This window comes from Pan troglodytes, chromosome 3 (assembly GCF_028858775.2).
Source record: "Pan troglodytes isolate AG18354 chromosome 3, NHGRI_mPanTro3-v2.0_pri, whole genome shotgun sequence".
Classification (NCBI taxonomy): Eukaryota; Metazoa; Chordata; class Mammalia; order Primates; family Hominidae; genus Pan; species Pan troglodytes.
This window is the reverse complement of record NC_072401.2, coordinates 40,776,757-40,796,876: the sequence shown is the minus strand read 5'-3', so window position 1 is coordinate 40,796,876 and position 20,120 is coordinate 40,776,757. Positions and strand designations below refer to the sequence as shown.

The window sequence follows — 20,120 nt, the reverse complement described above, 5'->3', positions numbered from 1 at the left end:
TAAAATTATATTTCCACTGTAAGAATGTTAGTATGTTCATTTTCTTTGCTATTTGAAAGAGGTAGATAATTTTGTTAGGTGTTAGCAGGAAACAACTGTCTGATTAGAGATTATTAACTAAGCAGTAGAAAGTGAAATTGCAGTTTTGTTTACTCATTTTGTGGGGTCTCTGAGTCCTCAAAAACTTTCTAAAGTGTGATAGTTTTTTAAGAAGCTAGGAAACAAGTCAGAACACCAGATATTTCTGAGCCCATGATATTTATGCCTATCCGATATTCTCTATTCGTCACCCAAAAAGTTGAACTCCTATCTATATTTCTAACCTAGGTTGAGAATATCATTTACTGTTTAAAGCTGAATATTGGGGTTCTTGAAAAAATTCCTACCTGGTAGGCCTTAACAATTCATGAATTTGCCATTCAGGTTTAACTCCTCATGTTGACTCTGAAGCTGTAATATATAATGCATATAGAATCATTTGTCATTTTTGTTATAGCACAGATTTCAGTTTTCTACTCTTCCAGATTGGAGTGCAGCAGCAATTGGATTCTTCCGTAGAAGGCCTGGGGTTTGAACCCCAGCTTCTTCACTTCCAGCTAAGGGACCTTAACAAATGGGCAGCCTCGTTATACCTCAGTTCTGGCATCTCCAGAATGAGTAGCATCATAGATCTTGCTTCATGAGGTTGTAGCAATGATTAAATAAGACGATGTATGTGGAATGCTTAGTGCCATACCTGGTGCATGATGAACATTCAATGAATGTTGATGGTCATTACTATTATTAATATTATTATGTTACTTAGGTTGTGAGTTCACCTAGCCTACCACATGTACCATCTCAATTTGGTTTAGACTTGGTCTTGGCTGTGTTCATTTCATGAGGGACATCGTTGGATGTGGCATAGGATAAGGTGATTTGGGGATGTTTCAGGATGCATTTCTTTTGAATGTCATAGGGAAGCTTATAAAATTCCTCCATTTCAAGTCTAGCACTCTTTTAGATGCTATCTTTTTTCTTCAGCTGATTTGCTGTCACATGGCAAAAACTATAAAAGGGGATAAATCCAAATTATCTGGTTTCCTTTGAGAGCTCCTTTATTCTGCCAAGCAGTGAAAAACATTTACGTTTAAAAAAAAATCCATAAATGATACCTTACCAGTGGGCTAAATTCTATACTTGTTTATATATATATTACACTTACTAGAATTCATGCTTTCCAGAAATGCCAGAAATGAAAATATGAAAGTGATTCTTTTTCATTCCATTTTTTTCATTTTAGTCCTATGGAATGTATCAATAGCATTTGAAGAAAAACATGATTTTTTTTTTTTTTTTTTTTTGAGATGGAGCATCACTCTTGTTGCCCAGGCTGGGGTGCAATGGCGTGATCTCAGCTTACCGCAACCTCCGCCTCCCAGGTTTAAGTGATTCTCCTGCCTTAGCTGGGATTACAGGTATGCGCCACCATGCCTGGCTAATTTTTTGTATTTAGCAGAGACGGGGTTTCACCATGTTGGTCAGGCTGGTCTCAAACTCCTGACCTCAGGTGATCCACCCACCTTGGCCTCCCAAAGTGCTGAAATTACAGGCATGAGCCACCGCACCCGGCAAAAAACTATTTTTAACTATTAATGACAATATAAAATTTATATGCTTGGCATTAAAAAGGTAGTAAAAACATGTCAGACTAATTAAACAATTAAGTGCCTACTATTGGCTTGTCTAGGATTCTAGTTATGAGTCAGATCTAGATTCTTCCCTGGTAGAGTTTAAAACTGACTCAAGATGACTAGCATTACAGCAATTACTAGAAGGCTAAACCAAAGAAAATTGCCAACAGTCTACTGTTTTTGTCCTACAAAATAGCAATTTCATATGGTTCAACCTAGTGCTATATGAAGGATTATATGATGTTGGGGGAGCATATCACAGGGGGCTGCAGGAATAGCTTTCTAGAAGGAATGAAGTTCGGGATGAGTGCAAGCTGGCTAGATGGGAATTGGTGAGGGCTGAAATATTGGAACAGCATGTGTAAGGGGGAAGTAACACAAGATGAGGCTGGAGGAGGACGTGGAGCCTCTTTATAGGCCTTACAAGCCTTACAAAGGATACAAACTTAGTCTAAGGGCAATGGGAGGAGAGTGTAGGGGTTTAAGCAGAAGGGTGATAAAACGCTTCCTTTTTTTTTTTTTTTGGGGGGGGGGTGGAGTTTTGCTCTTGTCACCCAGGCTGGAGTGCCTGGCACGATCTCGGCTTACTGCAGCCTCCACCTCCCGGATTCAAGCAATTCTGTCTCAGCTTCCTAAGTAGCTAGGATTACAGGTGTGTGCCACCACACCCGGCTCATTTTGTATTTTTAGTAGAGATGGGGTTTCACCAGGTTGGCCAGGCTGGTCTCGAACTCCTGACCTCAGGTGATCTGTCTACCTTGGCCTCCCAAAGTGCTGGGATTACAGGCGTGAGCCACCGCGCCTGACCAAATTGTATATTTTTTAAACGGTCCCTTTGCCTGTAAGGAGACCTAGATTGATTGCAGCAGGCCTGAGTGGATAGGGAGAAGCCAGCTGGGAGTCTACTGTAGAAGTCCAGGCAGGAGCTAATGGTTAGTTTAGGAGATGCTTTCAAATGTTGTGTCTTGTGTAATCCTTATAATGGTGATTTTTCAGTGTACGGGTAACAACCTGAGGCTCAGAAAGTTATGTAGCATGCCATGGTCAAACTGTTCAGGTGGCAAAGCGAGAACTAGAACTTAGTTATTTGACTCTCAACCTGGTGGTCTCCTGGCAGCTTTAGGACCCCATGTACTAGCATCCTTGGGTGAGGGCAATTGGTTTATCTTAAGAAAGGTTCTGACGAGATGCGGTGGCTCACGCCTGTAATCCCAGCACTTTGGGAGGCCAAGGTGGGCAGATCACTCGAGGTCAGGCGTTCAGGACCAGCCTGGCCAACATGCTGAAACCCTGCCTCTACTAAAAATACAAAAATTAGCCAGGTGTGGTGGTGTGCACCTGTAATGCCAGCTACGTGGGAGGCTGAGTTTACATGTTCATTACCTTGATATTACATTTTAAAGGGAGACATTTTACCATTACAGAAAGAGTGAAAACTCAAAATTCTGCACAAATAATATATGTCGAGAATGGTGCTTTATAAATATTTTCTCTGTTCTCCACAACAGTCCTGCCAGGAATGATTTCTGCTTTATGGAGGTGGAAACTGAGGCTCAGGAAAGTTGAATATACTTGTCTGGATTTACTTAGCTAGTAGATGAGAGATGCAGGAGTCTATTGTCCAGACAGTGTACGATTAATTTCAAGACACACCTTCTTGTACTTTGTACATTCGTTTTCATAGTTTTTATCAGCCACTATGATCTTGATTACTAGGTATTATCCAGGATGCAGCATTTCAGGAATTATCTTTTCACAGAGTTGGGTAAAGATTATGTGTATTAAAACGTAAATCATTTTAACAGCTATTGCTCTGTAATTTATTTGAGGGTGTGGCTTTTTTTCTTTCAGGAGATCATTGTTAACAAGATTAAAACTAGATCATGGTAAAGTATTATTGCTGTGTTCCCATAACATTATGGATCTCACTGAGCACCCAGTCATTCCAATATAAAGATAGTTATGGCAGAATAATTTTGAGCTATAAGTGATATTAAAGGCCATTTAATCCAGAAGGTTTCCAACTGTGCTCTATGGAGTCCTAAAGGTCTTATGGTGTCTCCACAGGGACACAATGAATGATGGAAGTGGGGGCACCTCCCGACAACATCCCCTACCTATACTTCAACCAGCTCCTGTTTTACTGGTGTTGTTTCTGCAACTAGTTAGATTTTTGGTGGAAAAAAGTGTGCTACAACTAAAACACAAAGAAAAAACAAACACAATTTTTTTTTTTAATGTTGAGAACTATTGGTAATCCAACTCCTTTATTCTTATTTTTATTTATTTAACTTTTTTGAGACAGGCTTGCTCTGTCGCCCAGGCTGGAGTGCAGTGGCACAATCTCAGCTCACTGCAGCCTCCGCATCCCGGGTTCAAGTGATTCTCCTGCCTCAGCCTCCTGAGTAGCTGGGATTACAGGCGCCTACCGCTGCACCCAGCTAATTTTTTGTATTTTTAGTGGTAATAGGGTTTCACCATGTTGGCCAGGCTGGTCTTGAACTCTTGATCTCAAGTGATCCACTCACCTTCACCTCCCAAAGTGCTGGGATTACAGGCATGAGCCACCACACCTGGCCTCCTTTATTATTTTTTTTCCATGGGAGTAAACTTTGGCTCAGACAGGTGAAATGAACTGGGCATGACAGAGGTAGCCTTAAAACTAGGCTTCTGGTTCCCAGTCTGGTGTTGAAACCACTGTGCCATATTGAATCTTGTATAAGTTATTTGGAGCTTCAGTTGGCTTGATGGGGGCTCTCTGTAGTTTGGAAAATCAGGCAGATTATATTTCCACACATTGAAATAAAAATAAAAGTTTTGTGCTTAAGATATATTTTAATTCCTCATCTGAAATATCTTTATCTTGAACTTTAAATTCTTTTCATGTGAATATTTCCTATATCATTACTTATCAAAGATTATTCTAAACCCCCAAATCATATTTTTCATGGGCCTCTCCATGCAATGAACATCCTCAAAAGAGTCTTGACTCTGCCGAGTACAGTGGCTCAAACCTGTAATCCTGGCACTTTGGGAGGCTGAGTCAGGTGGATCACTTGAGGTCAGGAGTTTGAGACCAGCCTGGCCAACATGATGAAACCCCAGCTCTACTAAAAAATACAAAAATTAGCCAGGCGTTGTGGTGGGCACCTGTAACCTCAGCTACTTGGGAGGCTAAGGCAGGAGAATGGCTTGAACCTGGGAGGTGGCGTTTGCAGTGAGCCGAGACTACGCAACTGCATTCCAGCCTGGGCGACAGAGCAAAACTCCATCTCAAAAAAAAAAAAAAAAAAAAAGAGTCTTACCTCTACATTTTAGGGCAGAACAGTAAGTCTCTTTCATACCAACTCTGGTTGGTAGTGGATAGCTGGAGTACTTGCTTCAGTGGTTTTGGGAACCCTCTCTGGACCCTGCAGGAAGAGTTTGAAGATCTATTAGTGATGTGTAGCATAAGCTCCCAAATTGGCTGGGAAGTCCATGGGCTAGATATGATTATTTCTGTAAAGGATACTACCTCTTTTTGTGAGTCTATAAGTGTAAAATATAGGCTACATCTGTATTCCTTCTTAAACGTTATGTGCATCTTGAAGTCATGCCCACTCTGAAGAAGGCATAGAGAAAAACACAAATGGAAGAAATTGGTCATTTTCTTATTATTACTGTTCCTTGTTTCTTTAAGAATCAGATAAGCAGTTGCACTTGGTTTGTAGAGAACATGATAATTAGAGTAATGGTATTTCATTTTTTGAAGAAAATGGCCCCCCAGTTTCTAATTATTATGCTTAGGAACTACGCAAGAGGATCTGCCCCCCCCCCAATTTCTAGTGCACATATGAAAATCATGTTGAAATAGAAAATATTTCTAACCATTTCTTTTTTAACCCTTAGGATTTGCCTCAAAGGGCACTGCAAAAATTGAACAGAGGAATCCCAAGGAAGCTGCCTGAATTTGCCTGTATACTCTCGTTCTGCGTCTTATAAAGGACCAGACAAATCAAATTAGTGGTTTTGGTGAGTATACTTCCTCTGGTCCTTTTCCTTTCCACTTAAGCAAGAACATAAGTTTTCATTCCTATCAACCAAGATACCTGCTACTTAGACAATGTGTACCTGTTGTGTGTTCATGTGGCAACGTTAGTGGAATATAGAACGTGATAAGTCATTTGGAACCCTCAATATAAACCTTTATGTCTTTGTACACTTTACATCTTTGTGACTTAAGAGACAAGATATAACTATGTGTTGCTTATAAATCTGACTCTTAACCTCCCAAAAAAGAGGTCAACTGTATTTCTTTCTTTCTTTTTTTTGAGACAGAGTCTCACTCTGTTACCCAGGGTGGAGTGCAGTGGCGTGATCTCGGCTCACTGCAGCCTTCACCTCCCAGGTTCAAGCAATTCTTGTGACTCAGCCTCCCGAGTAGCTGGGATTACAGGTGTGTACCACCACATCTGGCTGATTTTTATATTTTTATTAGAGACAGGGTTTTACCATTTTGGCCAGGCTAGTTCTCAAACTGCTGGCCTCAAGAGATTCACCCACCTCAGCCTCCCAAAGTCCTGGGATTACGGACATGAGCCACAGCACCCAGCCAGTCAACTATGTTTCAGTCAGACTGTATTTTGATTGTGTGACACGAGGATGGGTTCTTGGTACAAACTAGACTAGGATTCAGTGTGATAGTATCTTGTATTTTTGATCAATCCTCATACCTTCTCTAAGTTTCTGTTTCCTTGCCTGTCATATGAGGTAAAAATAACTGTCATCCCAATTCATGACGGTCCAAAGAACCACAACATATGTAAAAGCACTTTGACAACCATTTAATCTTCTCCAAGTAGGACTGAGCCCAGGAGGCAGAGGTTGCAGTGAGCCAAGATCTCCTTTTTTTTTTTTTGGAGATGGAGTCTCACTCTGTCACCCAGGCTAGAGTGCAGTGGCACGATCTCGGCTCACTGCAACTGCCGCCTCCCGGGTTCAAGCAATTCTCCTGCTTCAGCCTCCCGAGTAGGTGGGATTATAGGTGCACGCTACCACACCCGGCTAATTTTCATGCCCAGCTAATTTTTTTGTATTTTTAGTAGAGACAGGGTTTCACTGTGTTGCCCAGGCTGGTCTTGAACTCCTGAGCTCAGGCAATCTGCCCTCCTCGGCCTCCCATGTGCTAGGATTACAGGTATGAGCCACAGTGCCCTGCATGAGCTGAGATCTTTCTATGGATCTAGTGAGTGAGATTATTCTATGGACGATAATCTTGTGTGTGCTAGGAAGGGAAGATAAGAGGAAGATTAGCTTCACCCTGACCTTGGACCCCAGCCCTCACATAGCTCCAGACGGTGGAGACAGTAGATATTGGTGTGTCAGGGAGGGGCTGCCGGCGACCCTGATGTGCCCAATAATCCCTGTGAGAGAAAATAGGTACTTTGTCTTCATGTTCCCTAGGCTGGGTTTTGGATTTAGTCCATTGAATTCAGGGACTCAGAGAGCAAAATTTTTTTAATTGTAATTTTTTTCTTCTTATAAAAGTATACTAATGGAAGGAAATCTGGAAATTATAGAAAAATGTAACAAAATCTACCCATAAGCCCACAATCCAAATATAACCAGAATTAACATGGTGTATTTACTCTGATTTTGTTTGGTTGTTTAATTTTCTTTTCTTTTCTTTTTTTTTTTTTTTTGAGACAGAGTCTTGCTCTGTTGCCCAGGCTGGAGTGCAGTGGCGCGATCTCGGCTCACTGCAAGCTCTGCCTCCCGGGTTCACGCCATTCTCCTGCCTCAGCCTCCCGAGTAGCTGGGACTACAGGTGCCCGCCACCACGCCAGGCTAATTTTTTTTTGTATTTTTAGTAGAGACGGGGTTTCACTGTGGTCTTGATCTCCTGACCTCGTGATCCTCCCGCCTTGGCCTCCCAAAGTGCTGGGATTACAGGCGTGAGCCACTGCGCCTGGCTGGTTGTTTAATTTTCATATACAGTAGTCAGCCCCCATCTGCAGTTTCACTTTTCTCGGTTTCAGTTACCTGTTGTCAACTGTATTCCAAAAATAGAGGCATACAGTATGATATTTTGAGACAGAGAGAGAGACCACACTCACATAACTTTATTAGTAGAGTATTGCTGTAATTGTTACATTTTATTATTGTTGTTGTTAATCTCTTACTGTGCCTAATTTATAAATTAAACTTAATCATAGGTATGTATTATATATGTAAATATGTATAGGAAAAAACAGTATATATAGGGTTCATTACTATCAGAGGTTTCAGGCATCCACTGGGGGTCTTGGAACAGGTCCTCCTCAGATGAAGGGGGACTACCGCATATCTTTAAATATTATTTAGCAAAGTTAAAATAGCTGAGAACATTAAACAGGTACTCTAAGCTGTGGCTATGCCACAATTTATTGGCCATTTTTATACCATTGAATATTTGTGTTTATTACATTACGTGTAAATTTATACCATTATGTTCATTGCATTGTATTATAAATAGAACTGCAGTAAACAGATTTGAATGTAAATCTTTGCTTGGGTATTTGATTATACATGTCTATAAATGGAATCATTGGGCTAATGAGAATTGACTAATGAACACTGTAAAGCTCTTGATATTGTCCAACTCTTTCAGAAACAGCAAATTTTACCCACCTTCCCACCTATCCCCACGCATCATATATGACAATGTGCGTTTCACAGGGCACATGTAAAAACTGTGTATTACCAATTTAGGAAGATTTAAAACCAGAAATATTTTTATAGATACTCAAAAAATATTTAGGTTGGTGCAAAAGTAATTGCAGTTTTTGCCATTAAATGTAACGACAAAAACTGCAATCACTTTTGCACCAACCTAATAAAAGCCTATTCCCTCCCCTTTACCTACCCCACCTCTAGCCAATATCAGGTCTCTAAAGTAGAAGACAGTGTCACCAGATCTGTTATTACTTACCAACCTCAATCTCTCTATGGGAAAAAGATATGTGAGGCCTACATTCATTCACTGAATATTTATTATTACCACTTATGTTCATTTCTTGCACTGTGCATCAGGAGAAGCTGCTGGCTCATGTGGTACTTCTGTTTATTATGATTATATTTTTGAAGCACCACCATATTTTTCCCACAGAAGCTGCACCATTATACATTCCCACCAGCAGTGCACAAGGGTTCCAGTTTCTCCACATTCTCACCAACACTTGTGGTTTTGTTTTTTTGATAATTGCCATCACAGTGAGTGTGAAGCGGTATATCATGGTGGCTTTGATTTGCATTTCCCTAATGATGAATGATGTTGAGCATCTTCTCATGTCCTTAAGGGGCATCTGTGTGTCTTCTTTATTTTTTCAAGGGTCTTTGCAGATGTGTAATGCAGATGTATAATGTATAACTTTGCAGATGTATAATGTATATCTTCTTTGGAAAAATATCTATTCAACTTTTTTGACCATTTTTAAATTAGCTTGTTTGCTTTTTGTTATTGAGTTGTAGTTCTTTATATGTTCTGAATATCAATTCCTTATCAGACATGATTTGCACATATTTTCTCCTACACTGTGGGTTTCCTTTTCACTCTCTTGACAGTGTCCTTTGGTGCACAAAAGTTATTAATTTTGATTAAGTTTACTTTATCTATTTTTTCTTTTGTTGCTGTGCTTTTGGGGTTGTCCAAAAAATCATTGCCAAATCCAATATCATGAAAGTTTGCCCCTGTATTTTCTTCTAAGTTTTATAGTTTTAGCTCTTACATTTAGGTCTTTGATCTATTTGAGTTTATTTTTATATATAGTGTAAGGTAAAGGCCAGGATTCTTTTAAAGATGTACTTTTGATTCCCACCAAATCTCGGTGAAAGCCTGTATCAAGCAGTTAAGAAAACGACATGAGTATTCAAGCCAACATTTGTTCTGAATGATTTTTCTTCCTCGTATAGGCTTAGGTGGTTTCCCAACAGACAGGTGAAAGCAAGCGTTTGGGGAACTGATGGCTCATGTAACTAGGATACAGCAGTGAGGCGGCAGTTGGGCTCAGCAAGTGTTTTGTAAATATGCTTGAAGAAATCCCCAAAAAGAAAACAGCAGGGGTAGATAGTGGCTTAGGCTAGAAAAAAACGTGCATGTGGGTGTTATGTAGGTGCATATATTTGCAGCAGAGGGAAGGAGAGAGGACACTCTGTTGTTGGGAATTGTGGGCTATAGAAGATAAAAACATCTTTTGTACAAAAACAAATTTCTTTTCATGCTGCTTCAGAGAAAAAAACTAACATTAGCTACAATTATGTGCTAACTATGTTTCCAAAACAGTTGTCCTAGTTCTGTTTTATTGTGGACAGAACCTAGCTGTACTTAACAAAATGTGAAGTCTGTCTAGACTTCCCTTGGAGAATATTGAAAAGTACAAAGACTCCCCAGGCTGTGTAAGCCGCCTCGCCTAGCTTCAAATGTCTGCACTGGACGGGCGCTGTTCTCTGACGGGCTTGGAGATGACAGTATGCCATGCTAATGCAACTCAGGGTCTCAGGGGTCTCCCCACATGAACAAGATTCTGTATTAGGCTCTCAACATTGGAATGCTTGACATTGGCAGTTGGCTGTCCAAATTCCAAATAAATTAATGTTAAATCTTTTTTTTTTTTTTTGAGACGGAGTTTTCACTCTTGTCACCCAGGCTGGAGTGCAATGGTGCGATCTTGGCTCACTGCAACCTCTGCCTCCCAGGTTCAAGCGATTCTCCTACCTCAGCCTCTCGAATAGTTGGGATTACAGGCGCCTGCCACCATGCCCGACTAATTTTTGTATTTCTTTTTTAGTACAGACGGGGTTTCTCCATGTTGGCCATGCTGGTCTTGAACTCCTGACCTCAGGTGATCCGTCCATCTCAGCCTTCCAAAGTGCTGGGATTACAGGCATGAGCCACTGTGCCCAGCCTGTTAAATCTTTTAAAACTCGGACTTCGGAACCTATGAGAAACAAACTGAAATCCAGCCCATCCCTGTTTTGGTTTTCACGGGGACTGGTTTAGGTCCTCAGCAACGTGGGCTGCTGTAGGTCCTCATTTTCTCTTTGCCATAAAAAGGGATTTGGGAAAGAGGAAATAACTAAGCCAATTAAATTTTCTGATGTAGGATGGGATAAGACAGACCATGCTGTCTAAAAAAACCATTTGCAAGACTGGTATACTATATTTCCCTTGAATAATTAAAGTCATTTCACACTTTATTAACTCGAAGAATATCCAGTATTTCCCTGTGAGCCTGGGAATAAATGATTAGCTCAAATCTGGGCGTTTTTACTGATGTATTAGTTTTTTAATTGAAATATTAACTCCAAGTGCACTCAGTGAAAGTACAGAGTACGCGAGACATGAATAGCAATTAAATGCCAACAATTGTTCCAGGAGTTTAGTAGACCTGGGAAATCATAAATTTCCTGACACCTGAATTTTTCATTTTAAATACTCTAGGTTCAGTGAAACTCTAGATATGTATTTTCTGTTCATTTCCATTCTTAATTTAAGTGCATATTTCTTGAGTTTCTTTAATTAATGTAGTTGTGCTTTTTATTTAAATTTGTAAGAATTTCCAATTGTCTCTAACTGCCTAGTTTAATTATAGAGACTGGGAAAACTGGTTTTCCTTCTCTTCCTTCTTCTTTTAATAAGTATCTTTTTTTTTTTTTTTTTTGAGACAGAGTCTTAACTCTGTCACCCAGGCTGGAGTGCAGTGGTGCGATCTTGGCTCACTGCAACACCTGCCTCTGGGGTTCAAGAGATTCTCCTGCCTCAGCGTCCCGAGTAGCTGGGACTACAGGCGCCTGCCACCATGCCTGACTAACTTTTGTATTTTTAGTAGAGATGGGGTTTTGCTATGTGGGCTGGGCTGGTCCTGGACTCCTAACCTCAGGTGATCCACCTGCCTCAGCCTCTCTGGAGTGCAGTGGCACAATCTCAGCTCACTGCAACCTTCACCTTCCTGGTTCAAGCAATTGTCCTGCCTCAGCCTCCCAAGTAACTGGGATTACAGGCGTGAGCCACCACACCCGGTCTATTCCCATTTTCCAGTTGAGTGAACTGAAGCTTGGGAGAGTAAGTCACTCACCTGAAGTCACACAGTTAATAAATGGTATTGAACTCAAGCAGTTGAGCTCTGGCATGCAGGAGCTCGAGCTCAAGCACTGCAATAAGCAGCCTCTCAAAATACCTTCAAATAAAAGAGTGATTAAAAACTGCCTTCATGGGCAGGCCTCATTTATGTGCCTATTTCCTTGTGGCATAAAATCTCTACTGAATTCCTGAGACAGTATAGCAGAAGCTAAGCATATCAGTTAAGGCCAAAAGAAAAAAGGAAAAAAAAAAAAAAAACAGTGATGGAAATTTTATAGCTCCCTGGCCAGTACCTACTTTACCAAGACGGCTCAAGGGATATTAACATTGGCATTCAATATAATCCATTAGGGGTTGGTGTGGCTTTTCCATGTGACATTCCTGATGCCTGGGCATGTGTTAGAAATGCCAGCTCCTGGCCAGGCGCGGTGGCTCAGGCCTGTAATCCCAGCACTTTGAGAGGCCGAGGCGGGTGGATCACCTGAGGTTGGGAATTTGAGACCAGCCTGACCAACGTGGTGAAACCCCGTCTCTACTAAAAATACAAAATTAGCTATAGGCATGGTGGCACATGCCTATAATCCCAGCTACCCGGGAGGCTGAGGCAGGAGAATTGCTTGAACCTGGGAGGTGGAGGCAGAGGCTGTGGTGAGCCAAGATAGCGCCATTACACTATTGCACACCAGCCTTAGCAACAAGAGTGAAACTCTGTCTCAAAAAAAGAAAGAAGAAAGAAATGCCAGCTCCTGTACCAAAGCTGGCCTATTCATTCTTTGATGGGCTCCTTTTGGCCATGCAGAAATACCACCAGATAGTATCTGGGTATGACTATTTGTACCCAGTTCTATATGCAGGTAAACCACAAAAGTTTTTTTAAATTATTTTTATTATTAATTTTTTTTAGAGACAGGGTCTTGCTCTGTTGCCCAGGCTGGAGTGCAGTGGCACAATCATAGCTCAATGCAGCCTTGAACTCCTAGGCTCAAGCAATCCTCCCACCTCAACCTCCCCAGTAGCTGGGATTTCAGGCATGCACCCCCATGCACAGCTCTCCCACAAAACTTAGTAAATAGATACGTGAAAAAAATGTCCAAAGCAATTTGGTGGATGTTAGTTATAAAAGGAAACTCTTTTTGTAGCTTTGTCGTACCATGTTTCTTGCAAAAGACAGTGCACATTCATTCATTCTTCTATCCATTCATTCTTTTATTCAAACATTCATTCAGTGCCAGGCACTGGGGATAAAATAAGCATCACTGCCTTTGAAATGCTTCAAGTGTAGCTAATAAAGTATAAACACTATTGTTTTAACTTTTCTAAGACATTTCAAACAATGCATAAAGAAGTGGAAAGAGCCTTTAATATCTAAAATCACTTCATAATAGAAGGTGAATTTTACTTTTTCTGTGTTAAAGGACCTGTCTCAGATGGTCTCATTTCTAATAGAGTTCTTTGGAAAGACTTAGAAACAAATGAAATTGATAAAAGAGCCCACAATATTCACAAATACCACAGGATGACGCAGGTTCCTACTCATATCAATGAACTCATGGTGCTTACTTTTCCAAATTTTTAAAGTAAACAAGCCATGGGGTATTAGAGTTTAACCTTAGCCGTATGTTTGCAGAAGGACCTGTTTTTTAAGCTATCTTTTTTTGTTTTTCACTGTGTACCCAAAAAAGGAAGAAAAGAAAAGGGAGAAAAAAAAAACAATTATCACCAGAGCTGGAAAGGTGGAACAACATTGAAACAATGCAATGAATAAAAAGAACACGTATTTTCTGGATTAAAGTTGTATTTAATGCATTTTGTCTTTAAGTGATCCCCCACCAGAAAGTTCACTTCCTTTTTTATATTTTCTCATAAACAGCCTACTATGGTCATATTGTCATAAATATAGTTGATTTTGAAAATATTTTTAGCTTCCAAAATACCCCACATTAAACTTAAACATTTATAGAAGAAAGTATTTTAACTCATGACTTTTTCAATGTTGAGAGTATTCCTGGGCGAATGCTATTCTACTATAATTATTGCCTTGAGATAACTGGTCAATGAACATGACATCAACATAATCAGGATCTGTTTTTTTCTATAGTAGCAGATATTGTTTCCTAGTTGCAACTGAAATGACTAATGTTCACCAAATAAAAGCAGAAGGTCACACCTAAAACTGAAGCTAATGTTTGACTATGTCAGTCTGTTTCAGAGCCTTTGTTTCAGGACAGGCAATTTGTCATTTGTTTTACAAAAAGACCTATGTTATTTTTGTATACTACTATTTGACATACCACCAGGAGATGCATATTGTACATGTATTCATGTGTAATATAACACAGTAATAATAGACCATACTGTTACTATATAACTACTACTTGCAAACTACTAATATAGTTTCAAATTAGGAGGAAAAGACTAGCATTCACACACCATTATAATGACTGTAAGTTTATGTTTGGGAACGTTCACTTTCATTTTATTTTATTTTGTTTTATTTAATTTTATTTGACTTTATTAGAGGTGGGGTCTCATTATGTTGCCCAGGTTGGTCTCAAACTCCAAGGCTCAGGTGATCCACCTACCTCAGCCTCCCAAAGTGCTGGGACACCACACCCAGCAAAAAGTTCACTTTCTAAATCTGTTTGAGCATAAATTTAAGAAATTTTTTTAAAACTTAATCCCCAATGTGATAGTAAAATTTAAGAAATTTAACGAATGAAAAATACCCTTGGCTGGGCACAGTGACTCATGCCTGTAATCCCAGCACTTTGGGAGGCTAAGGCCAGTGGATCACTTGACGTTAGGAGTTCAAGACCAGCCTGGCCAGCATGGTGAAACCCTGTCTGTACTAAAAATACAAAAAAAATTAGCTGGGCGTGGTGGTATGCACCTGTAATCCCAGGCTGAGGCACGAAAATCACTTGAACCTGGGAGGCAGAGGTTGCGGTGAGCTGAGGTCGTGTCACTACATTCCGCCCTGAGTAAACAGCCTTTCACACACAAATTTTAAAATGCCTTTTTTTTTTTGAGACGGAGTCTCACTCTGTCACCCAGGCTGGAGTGCAGTGGCACTATCTCCGCTCACTGCAACCTCTGCCTCCTGGGTTCAAGTGATTCTCCCTGTCTCAGCCTCCCAAGTAGTTGGGATTACAGGCGCCAGGCCACCACGCCCGGCTAATTTTTGTATTTTTTAGTAGAGACGGAATTTCACCATGTTGGCCAGGCTGGTCTTGAACTCCTGATCTCAGGTGATCCGCTCCACTTGGCCTCCAAAAGTGTTGGGATTACAGGCGTGAGCCACCACGCCCGGCCCCCACAAATTTTAAAATTTTTTAAAATTCTATCTTTTATATTTGGACTCTCTGGGTTTGGTTTGGTTTTGGATATAAAACAACTCTACTGCCAAAAAGAAGTTAAATTATCAAGTATCACCCCAAAGATAAGGCATCTTTATAAAATTACAATCACAAATTTGCCATTATCTAATTGTGATTTTGAAGTAAGCACATGATCACCCTCCTTCTCAGTTTCTCCATCAAGAAAATGAGGCTGGCCGGGCGTGTTGGCTCACGCCTTTAATCCCAGCACTTTGGGAGGCCGAGGCAGGAGGATTGCTTGAGCCCAGGAGTTTGAGAACAACTTTAGGCAACGTGGTGAGACCTCATCTCTACAAAAAAATAAAAAATTAGCCAGGCGTGGTGGTGAGGACCTGTAGTCCCAGCAACTTGAGAGGCTGAGGTGGGAGGATCCCTTGAGCCTGAGAGGTCGAGGTAGGAGGATTGCTTGAGCCTGAGAAGTTGAGGCTGCAGTGAGCCGTGATCATGCCACTGCACCCCAGCCTGGGTGACAGAGCCCTTGTCTCAAAAAAAAAAAAAAGAAAAGAAAAAAAAAAAAAGAAAATGGGACTAATACTTTTGTATAGTATTGTTGGTATATATAGATATATAGGAATAGTATGTACAGGAAATATATATCTATAAATTCTCAGTAACTTGAATCATATTCTTAACACAGGAAATTTCCTATCTAAAAGAACACTATTATGAATTTTTTGCAATTAAAGATGACTTTTGTAATTAAAAAGTAATCATGCATCAAACTACCAGTTCATATATTCAACTTCTGGCACATAAAGTTTTTCTAAGAATATTATGCCCAGGTTTCTCTCTTAAACCTGCTTCAGTAATTGTAATATTTTAATTTTAACATGGTATATGACACCATAATTAGTTAACAGGCAATATTTAGGGCCTACTACATTCAATGGGTAGGCACAAAGCTCCCGTGCAGGAATACAAAGTAGTGATAAAAAGAACATAATACTTACATAATTAGAAAATATAAAAGAGAACATAGTAGTAGCCATTATAACTACACATTTCACATGTACAGTGTCTTAAAGCACTTTCTCACGTAAATGTAGAAGGTAATATCTGTGTAAATGCCCTTTCAGTTTGTCCATAAACATTTGGGAGTGAATCCCCTCAGGTTCTTTACATTTTAATTTTAAAAAGTATCTTGCCAGGCAGATAATTTACGACTCTAAACTGTGACTACACAGTTGTCTACAAAAAGAAGATCCTTGAAAAACATTTATTCTTGACCATCTGAAATAATAACAAAGGGCCTTGAGCATTTACTGTAGCCAGGTACTTTTTTCTTTTTTGTTTCTTTTTGTTTGTTTGCTGTGAGGCAGGGTTACCCTCTGTTGCTCAGACTGGAGTGCAGTGATGCAATCACGGCTCATTGCAGCCTCAACCTCCTAGGCTGAAGCAATCCTCCCACCTCCGCCTCCTGAGTAGCTGGAACCACCACACCTGGCTAATTTTTGTATTTTTTGTAGAGACAGGGTCTCACTATGTTGCCCAGACTGGTCTGGAACTCCTGAGCTCAAGCGAGCTTCTCACCTCAGCCTCCCAAAGTGCTGGGATTATAGGCTTGAGCCACCACGCCCAACCAGCCAGGTACTTTTTAATTCTCCCAACATTGTTAATGATAATATTATCACCATTTTACAGATGGTGAAGCTGAGGCTCAAGGAGAGAAAGTGACTTGTGTGATGGCATTTGTTTTTCAAGTAGTACAGTCAAGAGATAGGAAGCGAGGCAGTCTGGCTCCAGAGCCTGGGCGTGGAATCACTGCCTCATCACAGTCCCATGTTCTCACTTGAACATTGCGATTATGTGAATTCTAGTCCTTCAACACTTCCATTTAAGAATTTAATTCCATAGGTTTTTAAGTCTAAAAACATAGTTTGAATATGTTAACTCCTTTACAAAGAGCCAGAAATAGGCTATGGGACAGTTTGCAGAACTCTTTGAAAGCTTAGAAGAGTGGTGAGGAGGGTGCAGAGGGGAAGCGATGGGGATGGTAGAAAGTAATGATTTCCCAACAACTTTACCATGTGTCTGTACTGGAAATTCCTTCCACTCTATCAGCCAATGTCCATTTCTCACCAATCGTGGTCTTATCCTGTTAACACTGGCTATTGCTAAACCTGCTGTAAGTAAGTAAGTAGCAAAGAATGAGTATCATGGTAGAAAGAGCTTTGGCTTTGTCATCAGATTGACCTACATTTCAATTCTGTAAGTTGGGTCAAGTTATTTGACACCCTCAATCTCCTGATCTTTAAAAAGGGGCAGTATGGCCAGGCGTGAGCCACCACGTAATTTCAGCACTTTGGGAAGCTGAGGTGGGCGGATCACCTGAGGTCAGGAGGTCGAGACCAGCCTGGCCAACATGGCAAAACCCTGTCTGTAGTAAAGATACAAAAAAATTACCCGGGCATGGTGGCATTTGTCTATAGTCCCAGCTACTCGAGAGGCTGAGGCAGGATTCGCTTGAACCCAGGAGGCGGAGATTGCAGTGAGCTGAGATGGTGCCACTGCACTCCAACCTGGGTGACAGAGTGAGACTCTGTCTCAAAAAATAAATAAATGAATAAAAATAAGTAAATAAATAAATAATAAAAAAATTAAAAGGGGGCACTAATAGCTAACACTGATCACACCTTTACTTAGCTTCATTCTAAGCCCTTGGCTGTCTCATTTATTCCTCACAGTGATGCTTTGAGATAGCGATAATTATCACTAGTCTCATTTTGCAGGTGACGATAATGAGGAATCAGGATTTCAAATAGTTTACCAATGTGTCACACAGCTACACAGCTGAAGAGCTGGGGCTCAAACCCAGGAAATCTGACTTTAGAGCAGAGGTCGGCAAATGTTTGCAGTAAAGGTCCAGACAGTAAACACTTTAGATTTCATAGGCCGTATCATCTCTGCTGCTACTTAACTCAACTCTGCCATTGTCCCCATAAATGCAGCCACAGACTATATGTAAACGAATGGCTGTGGTTATGTGCCAACAAAACTTTATGAAAACAGCCAGGGAGTCAAATGTGCAGGTCTCCAGCAGGCGTCTACCCCGTACTCTAGAGCCCACATTTAAAATTTCCACTCATAGAAATGTCATGAGAAATCAAATTACACATACGTGTTCAAAAAAATAGTTAACTATCATTAACTTGGGAGTTTTAAAACCATACATTAAGGAAACTCTTGGAGAGATTCTTTCTTTCTTTTTTTTAAAAAAAAATTTGACCTCTGAGAGCACAGAACAAGAGAGATTATTTCTAATTCAGCTCCTTCCCTGTAGGGAGGATTGCATTTAAGCTGGCTATTCTCTTTTAGCGCTGCTCTGTTCTTAGCATGTAAGTGAAATACACTCTCCAGCCACTTCTCCAGAAATACTAGACATGGGGTGGGACAGTATCCTCCTCTGAAATTCTCTCATGGTGCTAACTGCTGACAGTCAGCAGAAGGTCTCACTCATAAAGATGTTCAATAAAATGGAGTTCATCTTCATCATCTTAATCAATTATTTAACATCATTGTGTATTACATTGGCAATAACATGGCATATGATAACATAATTAGTTCTAAGTGTAAGAGGATAAGTAGAACTTCTACTGCTGCATAATTTCCATCTGTCTCTAAATATAATTAAACAAGAAATGTGCAGATTTTCAATCCTCGGCTACATGTGATAGCTGGCTTATTCCCTGAAGTCTGTCTTGGCCCACAGTCCGTCCTTGCTTGTGCACTTTACTAAGCCACTGTCTTCATTTTGGCACTCAATCAATGTTTGTTGAAGGAAATTTTGTGACCTCCTAGGGCTGAACAATCTTATATGGTTTTTTATGTTCCCTCCCACCCATTTCTAGCACAGTGCCTTGTACAAAAATAAGTAATCTTTAAGTATTTATCGCTATTAATTATGTTATTAAGAAGGAAATGGGCCGGGTACAGTGGCTGAAGCCTGTAATCCCAGAACTTTGGGAGGCTGAGGCGGGCAGATCACGAGGTCAGGAGCTCGAGACCATCCTGGCCAACATGGTGAAACCCCATCTCTAAAAATACAAAAATTAGCTGGGTGCAGTGGTGGGTGCCTGTAGTTCCAGCTACTCGGGAGGCTGAGGCAGGAGAACTGCTTGAACCCGGGAAGTGGAGTTTGCAGTGAGCCAAGATCAAGCCACTGCACTCCAGTCTGGGCGACAGAGTCAGACTCTGTCTCAAAAAAAAAAAAAAAAAAAAAGAAGGAAATCACAGTCCATTTAATTATTTGACAAATATTTATTGTCTTTTAAGTGTCAAGCTTTGAGGAGTTTATGATAACCAAGAAGAGACATAAATTCTGCTCTCTCAGAGTTTACATTCTAATTGTAGAAAAAAGGCTTAAAAAAAACTGCAGTAGTGGTATGTATTATGAAAAGGCGGATGTTTATAATAGACGGTAGATTTGACCTGGCGGACGCTAGACTAAGGCTGACAAGATACAGAACTTCAGGTTTATCTCGTGCTTTTAATTCCTGAGTTTTCGGTCTCTTGTCCCCTTATAAACACTACTCAGGCCTCCTGCTTGCTTAGCAGAATACTTCATAAACAAATTTATAAAATCGTTTCTATTCCTCTGAATAAATAAAACTCTTGGTGCAAGAGCTACTCATTCTTTCACTGAGGACTCAGCCTGAACTTCCTAGTCATGGCTAAAGCTTCGTGGCTCTCCACTGTCTACCACAGAAAGTGAGAGACTTAGGCCCTTCACAATCTGGTTTCATTTTCTTTTTGAGCCTCATCTTCTGCCCCATATCCACCTCCTACATTTCAGCTATTCGAGACCATTCCAGCATTTTTGCAAATGCCCACCTTTGCTCATAATGTTCCCTCTGCTCTGTCTCCTCCCTTTCCTTCTTTTTTTTTTTTTTTTTTTTTTTTTTGAGATGGAGTCTCGCTCTGTTGCCCAGGCTGGAGTGCAGTGGCATGATCTCGGCTCATTGCAGCCTCTACCTC

General features: G+C 40.5%; 1 protein-coding gene across 15 annotated transcripts in view; it reads left to right on the top strand.

Moving 5' to 3' along the window:
• RBM47 (RNA binding motif protein 47) overlaps positions 1–20,120 on the top strand; it is a 205,461-nt gene that overhangs the window by 156,687 nt on the left and 28,654 nt on the right. For all 15 annotated transcript variants that reach the window (XM_054683773.2, XM_063808754.1, XM_054683772.2 and 12 more), the window contains one exon: positions 5,562–5,684. The gene's annotated coding sequence lies outside the window, so the exon portion shown is untranslated. The remainder of the gene's footprint in view (positions 1–5,561; positions 5,685–20,120) is intronic.